The sequence below is a fragment of the Mytilus edulis genome, chromosome 12 (genome assembly GCF_963676685.1).
Source record: "Mytilus edulis chromosome 12, xbMytEdul2.2, whole genome shotgun sequence".
NCBI lineage: Eukaryota > Metazoa > Mollusca > Bivalvia > Mytilida > Mytilidae > Mytilus > Mytilus edulis.
Window position 1 is genome coordinate 76,093,535 of NC_092355.1, and position 22,001 is coordinate 76,115,535.

Below are 22,001 nucleotides of genomic sequence, written 5' to 3' on the forward strand. Positions count from 1 at the left end.
CTTGTTATTATCTATAAAGTGATTTATATCATCTTAATATTACAGTATATTACAAGACGCCGCACAGAACACAAGTTGTTATTTTGCAAATCGCCGAACTACGTGATACAAGTTACCGTACAATAATTTGGTCATATTCTTTTGAAGACGTCTTTTTGATAGCGAATTTCAGGAAATATGAAGCCAAATAATCATACTCTAATTATGTGTCTGTAAAAAAATATTAAAAACAGATAAGTATCATGCAAACGGGGCGACGAAGGGCGATTGACATCGACATTTTCTGGTACTAAGTGGACTGTTTTGGAGTATATTAATAACACAAAATTTTGTATTTGTTTGCTACTTGTTGGTATAAAAAATTAAAGCTTTATATATTAATAAATCGTGTTAGAAGCGATGCCTTGATCAAACCGCTAGAAATGATCTAAATTAAAGGAATTATAAACTTGTTTATTTATTTTTTTCCTTTCTCTCCGCTTCGTTAGTACCAAATTTCCGGTGGCGATGATACACAGTGAGGTTAGTAAATACTGTGTTGTTGTCCAAAGAGAACCGAAATCAAGGTAACACTAAAAGAGGCTTGATTGTATGGAGGCAGGGGGTCTGCCCCCTCCCCCCCAGCAGCTATACAGGTTTTACCATGTATTTACAAATTTACAATATGTCGAGCTCCGATGTTACTTTTTTCCTTTCTCTTTGTTTGTAAGAGATATTGAATAATACTAGTGTTTTAAAATACCATAAGCATGTATGCTTTAGATTCATTTATGAAAGTTAAATTCTGTAATATGTTTTAAATTTGGACTAACGGACGCTCGGGATGACTTAGACTTTTATAGATGATTGACTATGCGGTATGGGCTTTTCTCATGGTTGAAGGACGTACAGTGACCTATAGTTGTTAGTTTCTGTGTCATTTTGGTCTCTTGTGGAGAGTTTTAAACCGCTAGTTTCCGGCAAAACCTTAAAAGTATTGAAACGATTGACAAGTGGATAACGATTAAATGGTTTACGCTATGAATGATATAAATAGAAGGTATACTCAAATAACCATGCAGTGAGTAAAAGGAGATATCATGGGACACTGTATACGTCCATGAGACAGCAACCACATTTAAACGACGCAAATTACTATACAACATATTCAGGTCATTATACTGTCTTCACCAAAACGCAGCTGACTATATCGTAGTATTATGTCTGGTGCAAAATTTTTGGACTCTCGAGTCTTTACTGGGTAAGTTGTGTTTGATTTAAACCGATACTATCTTATATATACTGCTACGGTCAACTCCAAGTTATAACAAAATAACAAAACACGTGAAGATATGATCACCTCACAGAATCTGCCAATTAATTTCCAAGCCGTCGTACACTCTCTAAAATCTGTCTCTGTACCCTACTGTGACATAAGATTTAACGTCATATAAGAAGGGAAACAGGACCGTGGTTGATGATTAGAAGACGCATGTACAGAACGAAACTAGAATTAATTAGTCTTTTAGATATGTAAATGGTACTCATGCCTAACTATACATTTAAAATAGCGAGAGAAAAAAGTTTAAAAAAAAAACAATATAGAAAATTTAAATTGTGCAAGTCTGCATGTTGATTGATATCTATAAATTTGTATTTTTTTTTATTGGTATCAAAGTCAATGAAACTCTGTGTAATTAAGGTTGAAGACAAAGGGGGAGGGTTAACACACAACGATGTTTCAGTTATATATATTAGTACTACATACTGCCGGTTATATGAGGGTTTCAACATTTATTTATAATTCTTTTTGCCCATAATTTTATTTTCCTTTTATATTTTGGCACCATTCTAAATTTATTGTTTTAACTTTACATTCATTGCAAGTCTATTTACCTCATCCAGACCCTCATTTACAAGAAATTTCAATATTTTCGGACAAATAATAATTTTAATGTTTTACCTGAATGGGCAAGTGATTCGATCGGAGAACTTGAAGTCTCGTGAGTTGGATCTTCATCATGATCTATTCTACTGACTTTGCTTGCGGTAGGGTTAAATAAATCTGTTAGCTTCAATTGTGTCGATTTCCTTGTCTCGGACATATTTAGATTACTGAAAACCACTGCAAAAGGGATTTCCAATAAGGGGAGGGAAATGTTTCAAAAAGTCTTGAATTCATTAATGCTACCGTCTATCCGTCTACGAATCAATACCGACACCAACGTAAACTACGCCATTGCAGTCATTGTCTGGATGGGAATTGGAAGGCGACAGGTCTATAGAATCAACATGTATAAAACCGTTTATTTTCAGTAGAAGCCAATGGTAGAGACATAGGAGATTTTATCAGAAAAGATCTGCACGAACAATTACAGACTCCTCCTTCTACAAGCCTCCTGAACAAAATGAATTCAATTAAACAATAATCTTGTAGCTCATTTTTAGCAGATAAACTTGTACACATTTCTATACAATCGGATTTGATCTCAACTCATGATTCACCAAAAATACAGCTGCCATACAGAGACGATAATGTTGCACTCAGCACAATATCAAACATCGCTTCATATGACGCTACAATAACAACAATAACCCCTCTCAAAACTATCCAACTTGTCCTTCATGCTCTGGAAACATATTCGACTATGATTTCATCATCTGTGTTGTATGTGACGAAAAATTACATTGCCAAAACATTACATCAGACTTTTTCAAATCAATGAGCTTCGAAACATTATAACGTTTTCATTGTATGCAGTTTACCGTCTCGTTAAAAGACCTATCAATTTGTGATCAAGAAACAGACGATCAAATCACTGAACAAAGTGCTAACTCACTGAACTCACCTGAACAATCAAATTGTTAAATTATCATCAGAAACTGGTACATCTGATCACATCTCTAGACCACTTGCGTTTAAATATGTATAGTATTCAACAACTTATAAATGCAAGAGCTCCTGAAAACATAACATCAAGCTCTCAGATCCAAATAGATCAATCAGACACCACCAAATAGGAAGCATATCAAACGGTACCAAAGAAACAGAAGAACGTAAAGCAAGAAGATCTAAAGTCTAAGCTTGCCATTGCAGAAGCTCATAGTACTGCTCTAGAAAACACCGTTTTAGATAACAATAACACAATAAGGAACTTGAAACTTGCTCAGTTAGATCTTAATGATATCAGCCAAAATAGAGTAGACTATCTCAGCTTGAACCATAATGTGTTGACCACAAATGCTACTTATCAAAACTGCTATAGTGCAAAACTGAATAACAGGGTTAAAGAACTAGAACGAGAAATGACCAATCTCGGATTAATTAACTTCGAAACCCAAATTATAACGCTCAGGAATCAAAATCAAAATAACTTCAACTCACAAGTTTCTGTTCATATGGTGCGACCACAACATGTTTTTCATGTTACCACGACAACAGCACCAAATCAATGGATGCAACAAGCACAACCTCAGCCATTATTCCATCATGGTGTACTGGATCCTCCACCGTATATGTATAGACAATCAGATAGAATACCAGAAGGTTCAAGACTAACTCAGAGACATAATATTAATCAGCAAGTTTAACAAGCTTAAATGTTCAATCCTCTACCAAGAGAACTTGTAACTCAGTTACCGACCTCTGATAGTAATAACTGTATTGCTGTCAACCAAACATCGGTCTCAACAATTTTGTTTAACCAATCATACAGAACTCAAAGAAAAGGCAATGTTGAATCCAACATGCAATCTAAAGATACTGGAGATGTAAGTAACACTCTGAGCATTGACAGTAAAAACAGTTTTGCTGTCATAGAAGACTTGAAATTTAAAGTTCCTAGAGATAAATAAAACACATTGAGTCAAAGATTATAGTAAAAATAGAATTGCTGTCCGCATAGAAAATGCTATAGAGAAAGTGCCAAATAGTTCTATACAGTCGTCATTCTACAGTTTCAAACTTACCACACGATTCTCATCAAAACATAAAATTCATTCCATCAAAAGACTCATCTGCTACTAATAGTTAAAACTGTTTTGCTGTTAAACATTTGAAGGAAACAAAGAATTCAGACAATTATCCCAAAGCTGTTCAACCACATCCAAATCATCCTGTTCACAGTGGGCTAAAAAATGGAACTTCTTTTTTAGACAAAGACAAACCATTCTCCTAGATCCAGACAAAGCGCCCCCCTGTAAATCGAATGATGTAACCTTGAAAAAAGCAAGTTCACTACGTATTGTCTCCTTCAATATTAAAGGCTTCATCTCTAACAACAAGAGTGTACACGCTAAAATGTCTCGCCTTCTTTACTTATCATTGATATTATGCTGATAGTCCTAAATATAAAGCTTTATTACAACTGTCACATCAACTCAACATTTACCAAAAAAAAAATAAACATTAATCAAAGGTCAGAGGAACCATGCAAGGCATACGTGTACAGCTAACAATTCTTTCATACAACAAATACAGTTGACCTATTGCTTATAAATTAAGAAAAAAACAGACAAAAACACAAATACATAAAACTCAGTAATGAACCGTAAAAATGAGGTTAAGGTAATATAAAACCTGCACGACTGACATATAGATTATACAATATTTCTATACACCAAATATAGTTGACCTATTGCATATAGTTTTAGAAAAATAGACCAAAACTCAAAAACTTAACTTTGACCACTGAACCATGAAAATGATGTCAAGGTCAGATTACGCCTGTCAGCTAGACATTTACACCTTACAATCATTCCATACAGCAAATATAGTAGACCTATTGCATATAGTATAAGAAAAACAGACCAAAACACAAAAACTTAACTGTAACCACTGAACTATGAAAATGAGGTCAAGGTAAGATAACGCATGCCAGATGAACATGTACACCTTACAGTCAAGTGAACATGTCTGACGGGCATGAGGACCTTGTAAGGTACGCACATATCAAATATAGTTATCCTTTTACTTATAATAAGAGAGAATTTAACATTACAAACAAATCTTTTTTTCTAGTAGTCACTGAACCATGAAAATGAGGTCAAGGACATTGGACATGTGACTGACGGAAAGTTCATTACATGAGGCATCTATATACAAAGTATGAAGCATCCAGGTCTTCCAACTTCTAAAATAAAAAGCTTTTAAGAAGTTAGCTAATGCCGCCGGATCACTATCCCTATGTCGAGCTTTCTGCAACTAAAGTTGCAGGCTAGACAAAAATTACTTTAATGAGCTGCTAGATAAACACGACATCTTGTTTTTTAAGAACACTGGCTTTCTATTTATGAAAAAGAACAACACCATTCAGACTTTCTCACCTTCTCAAGACATATTGATGATGATGAACCAATGTCCCCAATAAATCGACCGAGATGACATGGTGGTATCGCAATCTTATACAGAAAATCTATGTCTTCAATGTTTTATCAACTTCTAGACGGAAACAACATAGTTCAAGCTATTGAAAAATCTACAACCAAAAATCCTCCTTGCCTTATTAATGTATATCTTCCTTCTAGAGGTTTCGATAGTGGACACGATGCTAATAAATTATCCTCAAGTATCAAGAAAACCACTCAATTATTATAGCAGGGGACTTTAAAGCCTCATGTATTAAACATTAAAAGGACTCCCAAGATGAACTGTTCAAACATTTATGTAAAGAGAATCGAATGGAACTTCCAGCTAAATACCCAACTGATCACACATATTTTCAAGGAACATCTAGATCACAAATTGACTACATATTGGTCAAATTTGTTGAGAACAATATAAGATTAAAAGAACTTATTCAAGTTAAAATCCTACGTGATGGTCACAACACTTCTGACAATTATCCTGTGTCTGCCGATCTCTGTATAGAACTAAGGGCTAGTCAGAAACAGTATAAAGGATATATCTGTACCAAAATTAACTGGAAAAAGTTAATAAGCAAAACTATGAACTCAATGACTGTGACCAATAGTAGGCAAGATAATATGACACATGATTGACTGACTAATGAACCAGATAAATAGAGTAGAACTGTACTAAAAAGATATAAGAGAATAGAAGAATTGATGAACTCTTAATAAACATATAATAAAACTACTAATGAATATTAATTATTCTGCAAGAAAATAAGTATTAATGCTAAACACTCTACCACATTGAGAACAATATAAGATAAAAATAACTTATTCAGGTTTAATTAGTTATCAAAGGTACCAGGATTATAATTTAGTACGCCAGACATGGTTTCGTCTACATAAGACTCATCAGTGACGCTCATATCAAAATATTTATAAAGCCAAACAAGTACGAAGTTGAAGAGCATTGAGGATCCAAAATTCCAAAAAGTTGTGCCAAATACAATCCTATGTGAAGGTCACAACACCTCTGACAATTATCCTGTGTCTACCGATCTCTGTATAGAACTAAGGGCTAGTCAGAAACAGTATAGAGGACATATCTGTACCAAAATTAACTGGGAAAAAGTTAATAAGAATAACTATAATATTCTCTAAAAGTACAGGAAGTACTGAAGGATAGAAACTACCTTAACATTAGAACACCATATGGAATTGATCAAGCTACAAATTAATTACTTACTGGTTTAAATAACGCATTGGATACATGCTATTCTCGAAGAAAATCTAAATTTATTAGAAAGAACAAGATAAGCTGGTCACCAAAACTAGCCAATACCGTCAGTAAATCAAAAAGGCATTCTTCCTCTGGAAAAAAAGCAGGATCTCCTCCTTCTAAAGATAACTTAGATAACATACTTAGGCTTGATGCTAAACGTATAGTAAGATAAATACAAAGACAACAAAGGGCTGACAAAAGAAATCTGATAGGGACAAAGAACTATTCTTTAGATTAAAAAAAATCTCCTCCCAATTCACTCATACTCTGCAGACTCCAGATAATGAATATATGATATGAATGAACTCTTTAAAGAACATTTTGCAAACTTAGCGAAAACAAATGCGAATTATTTTTTCGATAAAGAACATGACAATTTGATCAAATTAGATGCAGAAAAAATAGTAAAATTATGTAAAAATGAAGACATAACTGTTCAACCTGTTACCTCCTCTGAAATTTCAAAACTTATATCACAATAAAAAAAACGGAAATCTGGAGATGTAGACGGTTTAACATCAGAGTATCTTATATACGCAGGTATAGCTCTATTTGACTACATGACAACTCTGATCAATAACTTTGTATACAAAACATGTACCTGCTGCTATAAAAAAAGAGACTCCAGTCCATAAAAAAGTCAAGGTGCCAACAATTCCATCAAATTATAGAGGAATAACTGTCATCTCTATCCTATGCAAAGTCTTAGAACTCTACTTACGAGCTAGAATTGAAGGTACCTTGAATAAGCAACAAAATAGACTACAGAACGGTTTCACAAAAGGTGCTTCCTTAATAAACATTGTTCTTTTAATCACCGAAACAATGAACGAAGCGAAAGATAATAATGAAAAATTATCTAAATCACCCTAAATGCAGAAAAAAACATTCAATGTCGAAGATCACATACATCCATTTTGGAAACTATATCACCAAGGAATTACAGGCCCAATCTGGTTACTGATCAAAGCTACATAAAAATACATCGACTCAAGTAAAAATCTCAAGGATGTATCTCGCAAGCTTTCACAAACGAGCAAGGAGTAAAGCAGGGAGGTATTTTATCTGCCAACTTCTACAAAGCATACAATGAGAATATCCTAGATACACTTGAAGCAACAAATATTTGATTTAAGATCGGAACCAATTACTTAGGTTGTCCAACGTGTGCAGATGAGATTATGCTATGAGCAACTTCTGAACAGGGTACTCAGGGGCGGATCCAGTCATTCTAAAATGGGGGGTTCCCAACCCAGAACAAAGGGGGGTTCAAATTATGTGTCCCCATTCAAATGCATTGAGCGGCTAAAAAAAGGGAGGTTCCAACCCCCGGAACCCCCCCCCCCCTGGATCCGTCAATTATACATCAACTCAACTCCGTATCAATGAAAGCTGTACAAGAAATGATAGAGTGAAAATCAATAGTAAAAAAAAAGAAATATTATTGATCAATAAAAAGAACAAAGAATCAAACCTTGTACTCTTTTCACCGAGAAGATAAGCGAAAAACAGACCATAACGCATCTGGGTATTTAAAGACAAGACATAAATACCCTAAATGTAGTCAATAGAATCTCTACTGCTAGAGCTACCATGTATTGTCTCATGGGAGCTTGTTTACATGGAATAAACGGAGTAAATCCATTGATTTCATATAAACTGTGATACCAAAAATGTTGTACGGCTTTGAAATTCTTTATTTTACCAAGACAGACATTTATAAATTGAAAAATTCCCAGAAAAAGACATGTAAACATCTGCTATCTCTACCACAACGAACTACAGACGCTGCAATATATATTTTGCTCGGGGCAGAATCCATTGAACAACTCATCTAAAAGGCAATGATTTCTCTATTCCTTAGAATTTCAAAACATACAAATTCAATTGAGCATAAAATAGGAATCAGACAATTAGCAACAAAAGATAAGAACTCCAACAAGCTGGTATATAAAAGTGGAACGTATGTTCAAGTCATATGGATTGCCCTCTGCGAATCAGATAGTTTTAAATCAAACGAAAAACTGGACAAGATTGACCCGTGATATAATAGATTCAACTTGGAAACCAAATTGGTCTGAGATAGCTGAAACAAAATCAACATTAAATCATATGGAAATAAGCAAATGGAATTTTCGTAATTCCAAATAATTGTTGGCGCATTGTCAGAGACAACAAGAGAGATATTGCTAAAGGCATAATTAAATCCAGAATACTGACTGGGACATATACAACTCAAAGGATAAACAACCGCTTTGATTCAACAAAAGCTGCAGACTGCAAACTATGTATGGAAGAAACAGAAAACTATAAACATTTTCTTATTAACTGCAAAAGCCTTAACTCTGTCAGAAAAATTTACCATGTCAGACTCAAACATTTTATAATTGAAAATCAGATCAACTACAACTGCATCTGATTCATTGAATCTGTAATTGTTCTACTCCAATTATAGTTGACTGTTCCATCAACCGTTGCATACCAAAATCTCAACTAGTAATGTAGCTATAGAAAGAATTTACAAAGACTGGGTATATGCATTACATACCAAGAGAGCAGAATTTCAGTGAAATATATATTACATTTATACTCTGCATACCAATTACCAAGAGTGCAGAAATTCAGCGAAAGATGATAAACATTTGTACTTGACTCTTTGCTGGTAAACATCACATCATATAAAAATCTAGCTAGTGTCGGTCATGAGAATGGATATAAAGAAGACCATATTATTAATGATTGTTTTGTTTGTTATACCACCCTTAAATACTCCATTGAAATAGAGAGTTAAACCTGTTGCTGAATGATAAATAATATCTAAACTATGACCCTCAATGTTCTATTTTTAACATACATAATAATAATACATGTTAAAAGCAATAAATAACATGGGTTAATGAGTTTTTAGATTTTAATGAAACATCTAATGAGGAACCTCGCTTGATTGTTTACTTTTTATCATCACTGACATAAATAAATCTTATCACATATTTTTATCTTTTAACAAGTGGACATTTTTAAACTTATTAATTTTAAGTTTTCTCCATTTTTGAATTTTAAAATCTAATGTTTTAAGCTCATGGCAGTAAAATCTGTACAGTATAAATACAAGTTTTACTTTTTATCCTTATTAAGTCTTTCCACTTTTCTGTGGAAGGACTTATTGTTTTTCTTCTGATTATTATTAATTTTTTTCCCGCCAAATTTTGTTCTTGCGATAAATGTTTGTTTCGCAATATGTCGCTTAGATATTTTTCATATGGTATTGTATAGTTTATGCGCTTTTAAAATTCACCCTGCTAAGCCGAAATATTTTCTTTGTGAGAGTTATCTCCCTATTCACTGTTTATCATCTGTGTGCATCTCCTTCGTAACAAAAAAAGATATCGATACAAAATAAATTTGTCGGTATGTTTTTTTAACTCATAAACAATTAACCGTATAACCCTGGAATGTTTTTATTTGAGTCCCCTAGGTCCTAACTTAGAAAATGAGGTCAAGGTCAAAGGTCAAGGTCAATATAGAAACTATATATTTTTGGAATCAGTGTAGAAGAAACTATCATATTACACAGGATGTGACATTCATTATTCCCGGAAGTAGCATATTATCTCCCTTATATCACTCAAAAATATAGTTAAACCATTATTTATCGCATCAGTATGAAGAAACTCTTCTTATCAAAATTTCTTTGATATGGAAAGACTTTAATTTTTTTTGTTTTACTAAAACAAAGTTACATATTTAAACTTAATAGAATTTTAATATTTTATAAAGTACGCATTTTAAAAAATTATCCAACCTAGTATATTTTTAATGCGGTGACCCTACAAATAGGATGTACTTCCGAAGAAGAAGACAGGTGGCAGTCATACTGGTTGATCCTGGGGTACGTAGAGGGCGTACGCTACACTTTGATCGCCAAAACAGTTTCTCATTGTTCTCACAACTTATATGATTATAAAAACGTTAAAAAACATTCCGCTCTAAATACACTTTATAAAATGAGCCTCCTCATGGGGTTTGTGATTATGCAAATTTTGGAATAGAAACCTATGTTAAATTCAATTTGAACAAAACTGAACGATCTTTTAACACAACTGAGATGTGGAGTTCTTCCAGTGAGGCTATAGACTTGAAGATATAACGGCGAGCATCCAAATGAACGCTTATGTACGTTTTGTAACAGCAAATCAACAGAGGATGAGTGTCACTTTATTCTCCTCTGCTCCTTATACAATGACTTGATAGAAAGTACTTTTTATTATATCTTTTCTGACAATGAATCACGAAATATGACCAACGATGAAAAGATTTCCTTTTTGACGACAAACTATCCTAGAAAGCTAGCTAAGAATACAGTGAAAGCGTTCCGGCATAGACTTTTAGTGTTATATACATGCAAAACTTGATAACAGTATATTGTAATTTCTTATTTAATAATGTAGTTGACAGTAATTGACTGTAATATTAAAGTTTAAAAAGGTTCATTCATCATGTTCATGGTCAATTTAAATATTTTCCGTTTCTGTATTATAAATATTAATGTATTAGTTATCCAACTGGAAATTTACTATGTCGATATTTAAATTTTCTTATTTTTATTCAAATCTCAATTCGTCATCATGAATTAATTTTGAAATAAATTGTTCTATTTTTTTCATTATTTTGTTTGAAATCCGTGATCAAACATGTCACGTTTTATGATTTGAAAGTGACTTATAGACCCAATAGGTCGGGTGTTTTTCATTGTTTATATAATATATTTGTATTTTGTTAAACTGTTATTACACATGTCACTACAATAAAAATGAAATTTTTAAGATAGGATTTTTTTAAGATCGTACTGGTTGATCCAGGGGAACGTAGAGGGCGTACGCTACACTTTGATCATCAAAACAATTTCTCATTGTTCGCACGATTTATATGATTATAAAAACGTTAAAAAAAAATCTGCTCTAAATACAACTTATAAAATGAGCCTCCTCATGGGGTTTTTGATTTAATATGTGATTCATATTGCGGCAAAACAATTGTGATTATGTGATTACTTGGACATCCCCATGAGGGGCCTCTCTTATCGCTTGTTGTCCGTCAATACTGGACATCACATAGCCTTTGATTCTCGAAAAAAATTAAGTCACAATAGAAAATGTCTGATGCCACAAAGGAAAATTGACTGTTGTATTACGTCAATAGTTCAAGTGTCGCATATTCCTAAATAGCGAAAAGGTTTGTTTCCGCTCGTCGGTAGTAGATAGATTCCGTTTTCTGAAATAACGACGCCCCCTCGTTTGAAAGATCATGGACTCGTCCTGAATCTTGTATATTGACTGCTCCATGGTCTTATTTGTTAAACAAATACATGGAAAATGCTGCATAGAAACAATTTCGTAATGGGACATTCCATTCAATATATGAAAAATTTTAGGCAAATTTTAATCACTCACGTGCTTTGATTTAAACCCCTCAGATGCCAAATTATGCCAGCATTCCCTCAATTTTACATGTTAAGACAACCAAAGACCCAACAGAAACAAAAATGGGCAACCTTCAGATATATTTTAAGCCAATCGGGCATAAGAAATGGCTTTTGATATCCCTCAGAAAAAAAAACCATCCACCCCTTGTAAGATATTAAATTACTCTGAAATGTCCAATGTACTAGTACTAAATGTGATCATGTGAACAGTTTTCCTGAAAGAAAACAACAAATGTTGCATTCCAAAACATTATTCGATTTGCAGTATGAAGATCACATAAAAAAAATTAAGAAAAAAACTGACATTTGGTTGTCAATCGGCAATACTTTTACAAATAAAGTATAAGTGACCGCTGTCGACAACAAACTAGCAATTGATAGTAATATAAATCGTAAACAAATAAAATTGAGAATGGACATTGGGAATGTGTCAAAGAGACAACAACCCGACCACAGGGCAGACAACAACAGAAGGTCACTAACAACGTTGTTTGTAGTAAATTTATGGAAGTATATTAACACAGAAAAACACAAAAAAAATATTACAGTAAAAAGAAAACAAAAAGATACCAGAGTGACCTTCAAACTAATAAGCCGAAAACATACTGACAACGATATGGCTTGAAAAGAGAAGACCAACAGACAAATAATAGTACACAAAAAACATAGAAAGCTAAAGACTGAGCAACACGAACCCCATAAAAACTCAGATTGATCTCATGTGCTCCGGAAGAATTAACAGATCCTGCTCCACATTCGGCAACCGTCGTGTAGCTCATGTTAGTACAAAACACATTCAGGAAACTAATTTATGTCTAGGACATCATTCAAACGGTATAATCAATGGTACATTTGCGTGTACAATCAATAAGGAAGTTATGTTTAATTCTTTGTTAGATTGTCCTTTAAATAGATTTACCTTTGTAAGCTACCTATTGAAAGAGCACTGATAGCTATTACTTGTTCATCAAGTCATTTACGGGGCGATACACAAAGACGATTGAAAAACCTGTAAAACTTGATTTTAAGTTTATTTTAAACCTATAAATGTGTGCATCTTACAAGGCTCAGCAAGTTTGTATTACGAAGTACAGCTTTTCTATTTGGTTTGCTATGAATTGAATTAATAACTAGGTAAAATCGTGGCTTACAAAGTTGTCTTCTCATATTTAAGAATGAGGTATCCATTGGGGATATAAACGTGTAACATAAGATATATGTTATCATGTAGTAGCAGAAGGAGGCTTTCATAGATTAGGGAGGATACAGAGGTGTAAATTTAAAAAAGAAGGCGGTCAATATTAAAAAAAAAATCAAAACATAAAACACAAGTTTCAACACAAGTTTCAACATATGATGCATCCCTGATAAGCTCATGTTCCCATTTTATTTTCTTCTCACAATGACCATTTAATATAACACACAATTAGGTAACATTACGATACCTAAAGCACTGTCTGAATAAGGAAAAGTAAAATAAAAAAAATGCCGCACTCAACGAAGATATCAATTCGGAAAGTCCCTTATCAAAAAGCAAAATCAAAAACTAAAATACATCAATCAAATAGAAACCAACTTTCATAGTATATTTATATTTAAAATATATATTCAACAGAGCTAAGTAAAATTACCTTTATAAGTAGTCTTCTTGGATAAAAAGAATATCCATTCTCGTTTCCTTTATAAACATTGCCGATTGCCGACAAGTCATTTCTACATACGGGTATCTAGTATGTAATGCAAGCCTCATCAATGCAATACAACAACTATGTTTATTGAACCGAAAAGATTAACTTTAAAATAATTTTGTACATAATGTAAACTTGTTTTTGCTTTTAATAATAGCGTTTACTTATAATGCGAATATTTCTGAAATAATGCAAAAATTTGAGTCATCTTTTTCTTATCTAAATTACAAAGGGAACAGTTGTAAAAGAGGGACGAAAGATACTAAAGGGACAGTCAAACTCATAAATCGAAAATAAACTGACAACGCCATGGCTAAAAATGAAAAAGGCAAACAGACAAACAATAGTACACATGACACAACATAGAACACTAAAGAATTAACAACACGAACCCCACCAAAATCTAGGGGTGATCTCAGGTGCTTAGGAAGGATAAGCAATTCCTGCTCCACATGTGGCACCTGTCGTGTTGCATATGTGATAACAAATCAGGTAAATAGTCTAATTTGGTAAGTCACATTCATGATAGGGAAGGGGATTGTAGTTACGACGTAAGGAACATATCCATTATCCTTTGTGAAACGGTTATTCCATAACGGTCAACCAACTTTTTCACTTACATCTTGATAATCAATGTCTGCACCATTCTGTAGACAAAATTTTAAGGCGTCTATGTCTCCATCCTGGGCAGCTGTAATAACTTCCTGTAAGTAAAAATTGTAATGAATGTCCTTACTGTTAACTCCGGTTATAATTATGTATTCTTTTGTATAGCAATGACTACATAAATCAGTAGTATCTTTCCTTAATAAAACATTCAGACAGAGAGAAATTCTATAAATAGCATGTTATTGTTGAAATTTATGCATTTTATATTATCAAGAAAAACAAAAATTGTTAACCCTCGAAAAAATATTTTTTATAGAATCATGGACTAGATTTGGCATGTCCTTGATTTTTCTTTCTTGTAGTGTTTTCTGGACTTTGACCTTTGTCCTTTAAAAGACATGTAATACACTTAGTCCTTAGCCCCTACTTTTGTCTTTATTAAGACATGTAGTTGTGTTTTTCATTCACTTAGTCCTTTAATTGCCCCTAAGGAACTTTCTCATCCTTTTTACATCAAAACAGTAGAAATATCTCTTCACCTCCTTGCAGAGAAAATTTTATAAATGTATGTAGACTGAATAAATGTAGATGTGGGTTATAATAAAGCAATGAGACTGTAAAAGAGGGACGAAAGATACCAAAGGGACAGTCAAACTCATAAATCTAAATAAACTGACAACGCCATGGCTAAAAATGAAAAAGACAAACAGACAAACAGACAAACAATAGTACACATGACACAACATAGAAAACTAAAGAATAAACAACACGAACCCCACCCAAAAATAGGGGTGATCTCAGGTGCTTCGGAAGGGTAAGCAGATCCTGCTCCACATGTGGCACCCGTCGTGTTGCTTATCTGATATCAAATCCGGTAAATAGTCTAATTCGGTAGCTCACATTCATGAAAGGGAATGGGATTGTAGTTACGACGTAAGGAACATATTCGATATCATTTGTGAAACGGTTATTCCATAACGGTCAACCAACTCGTGATGGCGTCCGTAAAATTTACGAAGGGATGATTTCAACTTCACCATTCGGAACTCTTGGTTTCATAGCTTTCTGTAAAATGGTGACAGTTGCATACATTTAATTTTATCTCTCTATTCATGTATTTCAAAGTGAAAGACTGGAGTGTTGATAACATATATATACATGACATTATAATCATGATAATGACAAGAACAATAAAATTAAAAAAAAAAATAACTGTTAATGAGCGTCTGGATGGGCGTCCTTCACTTATGCATTCTTTGATTTTTTAAATTTTCCTCTATTTTATATATATATTATGTTGTTTTTCAATTCTTCTCTATTCTATTTAATCGCAACCACTCTTGTGTACGTGTTGATGGTTTTAATTCTCATTACATCACCAATGAAGTGGGATTGATGCAGGGCGATGTGTTATACTTGCTTAGTTTAGTTTAAACATATTTTATTTGCGTAAATGTGCAAAAGGGAAGAGACACAAGTTAATCAAACTTATAAAGTCTTCTCCCATAACAATTTATAACATTAGAATATTTACAAAGCATGCATACAAACAATACATTATGTATATATATATAAATTATTTGAACTCTAAAAAGGTGGTGTGTGGTGATGTGAGTGGTAATACACAATATGCATGAATTTGCACTTTATAATATGTTACATTGAACAATTAGAAACATCTTAGACTCTTTAATAAATTCATATACATTCTTTATAATTCTTTCATTTTCAACATTAGTTAAAGACTTATCGCCGGAGGTTAAGGTGTTCAAATTTAGTAGAGAGTTGTCTGGTAACCAATTTAGATTATTAAATAATTTGGTTCTTATATTCGAATATTTAGGACAATAAAAAAAGAAGTGACGTGAATCTTCGAACTTAGCACCACAACTACAAGACGGATCTGAAATAATGTTGACTCTGTTAAGATTATACTTGCTTCATTATATGTCAACGATTGTGAAAGAGCTTTCATTAATGGTAATATTATACCATATGAGATGAAAGGGTTGCATTTATTTCTACTTATGTATGCTGATGATATCGTCATTTTCTCAGAATATTTTTTAGGGTTACAAAATATGCTTGCTACATTATACCTTTGTACCGGAAGCTAATGTATCACTAGCCAATCAAATGATGTTACGGACGGTAAACAAAGACGATTGAAAAACCTGTATGACTAATTTAAAGATAAGTTGATGAATACGAGCATATATGCACATCTTACAAAAAAAAATTGTATTAAAGGAGACGTGACACGATTCTTATATTAAATCAATAAGACAATAACAATCAAAACCAAGGAGTAAATAAATATTAGTCTTAAAACATGTTTTATAGTATAATGCCTGGTCAATAGACATTAATCTGGTCAAACAATTCAGCGCTTGTCATTATGATTATTTAGATAACTTTCACATGATCGTGTTTACGTTCGTGGTTACAAGCTGAAAATGACTTCTAACTAAACGATAACGATACAGTTTAGACAGTATTGGCAGCAGTCTGTCCGATTACCGACACATTACAAAGGCAATCGACCTCTTCAATTTGAGTAAAGGTAACTTAGAAAAGGATACTAATTATTCATGACAAGAGCCCAATAATGACGAATTTACAGACAATTGGATTGTAACCATACATATGGATTTGTCACATAACTAGATTTAATAAACACATTATGCATTTTTTAAAACTTAATAAAACTTCTATAAATCATGATTAAGAATATGAATTTCTAATTATTGATAATCAATTTGTTGGGTTTTTTTGTTACGTAGAGACTTTTAATATGTATCAATTATCCAAAATCTAAGTTTTTCCTTGTCTTTTCTTTAACAGTATTAACATGAACTTTTGCCAGAGAGACAGGCCCTCATTTAAGGGATTTTTCTCTTTTGGGGATTGTTCTCAACCTGTTTATCTTCGCGATTGCTTGCACATGTCTTTTCCGTTGTTTAAGCACTTTTTTTCAATTTCAACGATTTCAATATAACAATTGACTTAATTGGCCTAGAATGTGACAAATCGCCCCACTGGTATATCGCCTTAAAAATCGACCCACTCGTATTTACCAACTCGCCCCACTTATGAAAGAAAAGGGTAAAATCCCATTGAAATAGGGTCTGCCAACTCGAAAACTAAAGAATGAATTATAAAAATTCAGTCTGTGACTTATTCAAATTCAAATCAAATATAATTAATTTACAAATTAATATCAAGTAACTGATCTATTTTTTTTTGTCGCATGTGCCATTATACCACATTACTTCGTGTTTCATAAACAATTAAGCACATTGCTTTTTATATCATTGAAAATTATACCACATTTTTTTTTGTCTCATTGCTTTATTTGTATATGAAAGTTTTCAATGATTATGATATATTGCATTATAATACAATTAACAGGGTTCTTTTCAATAGTTATGCAAATAACTAGGCTTACAATAATGAAATTATTCTCCAATAATACGAAAATTTTATTTAAGTTTATAATTTCCGAAAGTCAAACACCATTTAATCTCCGTAATAATAATAATAATAAAAGATTTTTTTTTTGTATGCTGTGTAGATAATTTTTCATTTCAGTGGGGCGAGTTGGCAGGAGTAAAACAAACCGGATTTAACCCTTTTTACACGTGATACGATTATATATATATATATATTGGGGCGAGTTGGGAAACCGGTATTGGTCGATTTTTGGGGCGAGTTGGTAAAAAAGTTGGGCGATTAGGTGTGGGGCAATCTGCCAATGGGGCTTCCGAATTTTCCTTATCACTATCGTCATGTGCGTTACTCTTCCTCCGAATTATAAACGAAATATTGAAATTTGACGATCAACCTTGGTTGTCAATGAAAACATTTCAGCGAGGCGCGATTTTATAGTGCGGAACCGTAAAAAATCTGAAATTTGAAAAAAAGCCGCCCACCTCCGAAAGGGAAAAGATGATCGGCTTTCAACAGAAGATAGTCTACACACCTGGCTTAAATGCGGAATAGAACACAAATTTACAACATCAGATACATAATTTAAACGAAAGATTGCAAGCGTTAATCAGCACCCGACTACTTTTCTTTAAAAAAAAGCAATAACTGCAAAACTTTAAAACTATCTTCAAACCTTTGGTCTTTCTGACACATTATCTTTCTATGTCCTTTCTTTGATACAAAACATTGTTACCTCAACAGTTGATTTTTTGCAGCGGTTGTTGGGGAAGGAAATGATGATTTGTTTGTGGTTGTGTAGTCATGATTTAAAAAGGCGGTTAATATTTGTTTTCACGAACAATAGACAGCCGGATACATATGCATCATATTATTGTTCAATCACATGAAAGAGAGTGCGCACAGTTTCGTTGTGTTGTTTCACCAAACTGCATAGAGAATAGACGATTCGAAAGACTGAATTACAGAGTTATCTCCCTGGACCAAGGTCTACCCCCTTAAAATAGTTTTTTCGGAACATAAAAACATTAAGAAATTCTAAATTTGGATAACTTGCCTTTTGTTATAGAAAGTGACTGTAATTGTGTTGTAGCATTAAAAATTGCCAAAATCTGCTATATTATGTGAACATTTAGCTTCTCAATGTTTTATTTCTAATATTGGCTTTAGAATACTTTCGATTTTAATCCCGCGTTTGTAAGTCTGTTTAGCAAGGCAATAAATACTATTCTATTTTCCTTAATGTTTTGATGCGTCATTTATGTTTTGTAATATTGATGGTGAGACATAAATGAACTATGTACAAATGTACACGGTATTGTCTTATAAGAGGTCTATTTTTATTGTTTTTATTCCATGTTTAAAAGATGTTTTTTACATGTGAAATACTTTCTCTCAACATGATTTAATATATATTAACAAAAACATTTAGATTTTTCTACATATTAGTGGTTTGTAGGACACATATTAACAGGACCTTAATTACGATAATATTTCGTTCTGAAAATTTGAAAAGTTAACTTATAGAGTGGTTTATTTCTTTCAAACAAGAATAAGAAAGCAATCCACTTGCCACATCAAAAATATCAATAAATACCAAAGCGTAGCAAAAATGAAATAAATGTTGTGCACTACATATACACTTAAAACCAAAGATGAATAACTGGATCTTCCATCGCTGTATTGGATACCTAAGCTTTATAAATGTCCTTACACACAACGGTATATTGCTGGGTCTTCCAAGTGCTCCACGAAACATCTTTTTAAATTATAAACATCTATTTTATCAGTAATCAAAGCCGGGCTCTAAAGTTATTGTGAAACTGCCTATTCTAGAGATGGCGTGAATCAGATTTGAATACTAAAAAAATCCAACGATCTTTTATAGTACATACGATTTACGACTCTCTCACCTTGCAATACTATTAAAACATTTGACTTTTCTACACTTTACACAAGTATTCCATTCCAAACTAAAAGACAAATTGAAATAGTTTGTAATACTTTGTTTCATTAAAAAGAAAGGCGAACGTAGATACAAGTATCTTGTCTTTGGAAGGGAAACATCCTACTTTGTAAAGACTCACTCTGATTCAAACATAAAATTCTCTGAAAACTGACATTATAAAGATGACAACAAATCTACGTTTGGAGGACAGACTGTTGGAATTCCAATGGGAACCAATTGTGTCCCTCTTCTCGCATGACGTGTTTTTTATTACTATGAAGCTGACTTCATACAGGACCTTCTTAGGAAAAATTATAAGAAATAAATAGTGTCCATATATCTCCCAATTGAAACGATATTCCCGGGATTGTGTTTCTATCATGATTTTCTTAATAGAGGATTGTTGATCACAAAGAAGCTTTTAAACAAAGCGTTCCACATGGTGAAGTTAACATCATCCCTTCGTAAATGTTATGGACGTCATCACGAGTTACTTTACCGTAAGGGAATAGCCGTTTCACGTATATGATGATATCGGATATGTTCCTAAAGTCGTAACTACAATACCCTTCCCTTTTCACGAATGAGACTTACCGAATTAAACTATTTACCGGATTTGAAAAAAAAGCGACACGACGGGTGCCATATGTAAAGCAGGATCTGCTCACCCTTCCGGAGTACCTGAGATCACTCCAAATGTTGGTGGGGTTTGTGTTTCATAGTATTTAGTGTTCTATGTTGTGTATTTTGTACTTTAAGTAGTCTCTTCGTCTTTTTTATTTTAGCTATGGCGTTGTCAGTTTATTTTCAATCTATGAGTTTGAATTTCCCTCTAGTATCTTTTGTCCCTCTTTTTTTAAACAATAACCATTACAACGATTTGGATAAAAACAATCAAAGACAAATAAGACATTCATTTACCGATTAGATGTAATGGAAACCGTCAATATATCATGACAATAAGAAACATAATTACTCCTGTCTTAACATGTTTAATTCATAATCATGTTTATGAAAACATTTTTGCAATTGTGTATTTCTTAAAGTCATGTATCTATTTGTTCATTTATAAAGATTTAGGTGGTTATATGATATTTTGTTTTCGTAGTTGATCCCGCCACCAGTCTCTGTAAATACCTATGGTAAGATAGTTTAATTATAGGTATGCATGACTCAGCTGATAAAAGTCGGTGAATAGAACGTTCTCGAAGGTTACATACCGTCTTGAAAATGAAAAATTATATGTAACATAATTAATAGAATTATATTGAATATCATATTCAATTCAATAGATTACGTTGACAATCATGCATTGCTAAAAATAAATGCAAATACTCAAGGATAAAACTTTCCCAAAATTTAAGTTTTTTAAGGTTGTGATATATTCTGTCGTTTCCACAGCCTTTACGTTATGCCGATTCGATGCAACTGACAGATGTTACTTTGGTTAAAGCTTACTACTGTTTTCAATGACACACTAAGTAGACGATTTGCAGACGATGCTCAAACTTGTCGTTTGTTTAATATATCAACACACTAAATATTGGTGACACTTTACATTTGATTCTGTTAGAATAACATGTTTAATGTATCACTTTTTTGTCTTTTGTACTTACAGAATCAAAAGCTTGAATGTACACATATGCAGTTTACTGAGTAATGTGATATTCTGTTTACTTTAATGATCACTTCTTCCAACAAGCTGTGATAAATATTTATTAAATAGAAATAGAAAGTCTTATTATATATCAAATATATATTACTAGGTCTAGAGAAACGATGATAGTCTTTCGAAAGGGGATGATGAAAAGCTTTATCATATGTTTAGTAGTAAATACAGTAGTTTTGAATATTGGATAACTAGCCTGCTATTTAATCCATATCCCGCAACTTTGATGCGCATCCTTTATCGCATATCCTTTATCACTACCCTACCCTTTATCACACCCTTTATCCCACCCCTACTTTATTTTTTTATTTTTTTTACATATATACAACTATACAAAATACAAAACACAATTTTTAAAACAACAGCACGCAAATTGTAAGGTAACCAAGGTGCTTTGGATAGGTAATTGAGCAGTTCTTTTAAGGCTTTTAAAACAAGACAAAAGTAGAACTGAAGGTAACCCAGTGCTTTGGATCAGAAAACTGTTCATATAATATAATACTCTCCTGTTGAAATATATGATAAAGCGTATAACACATGGCAAA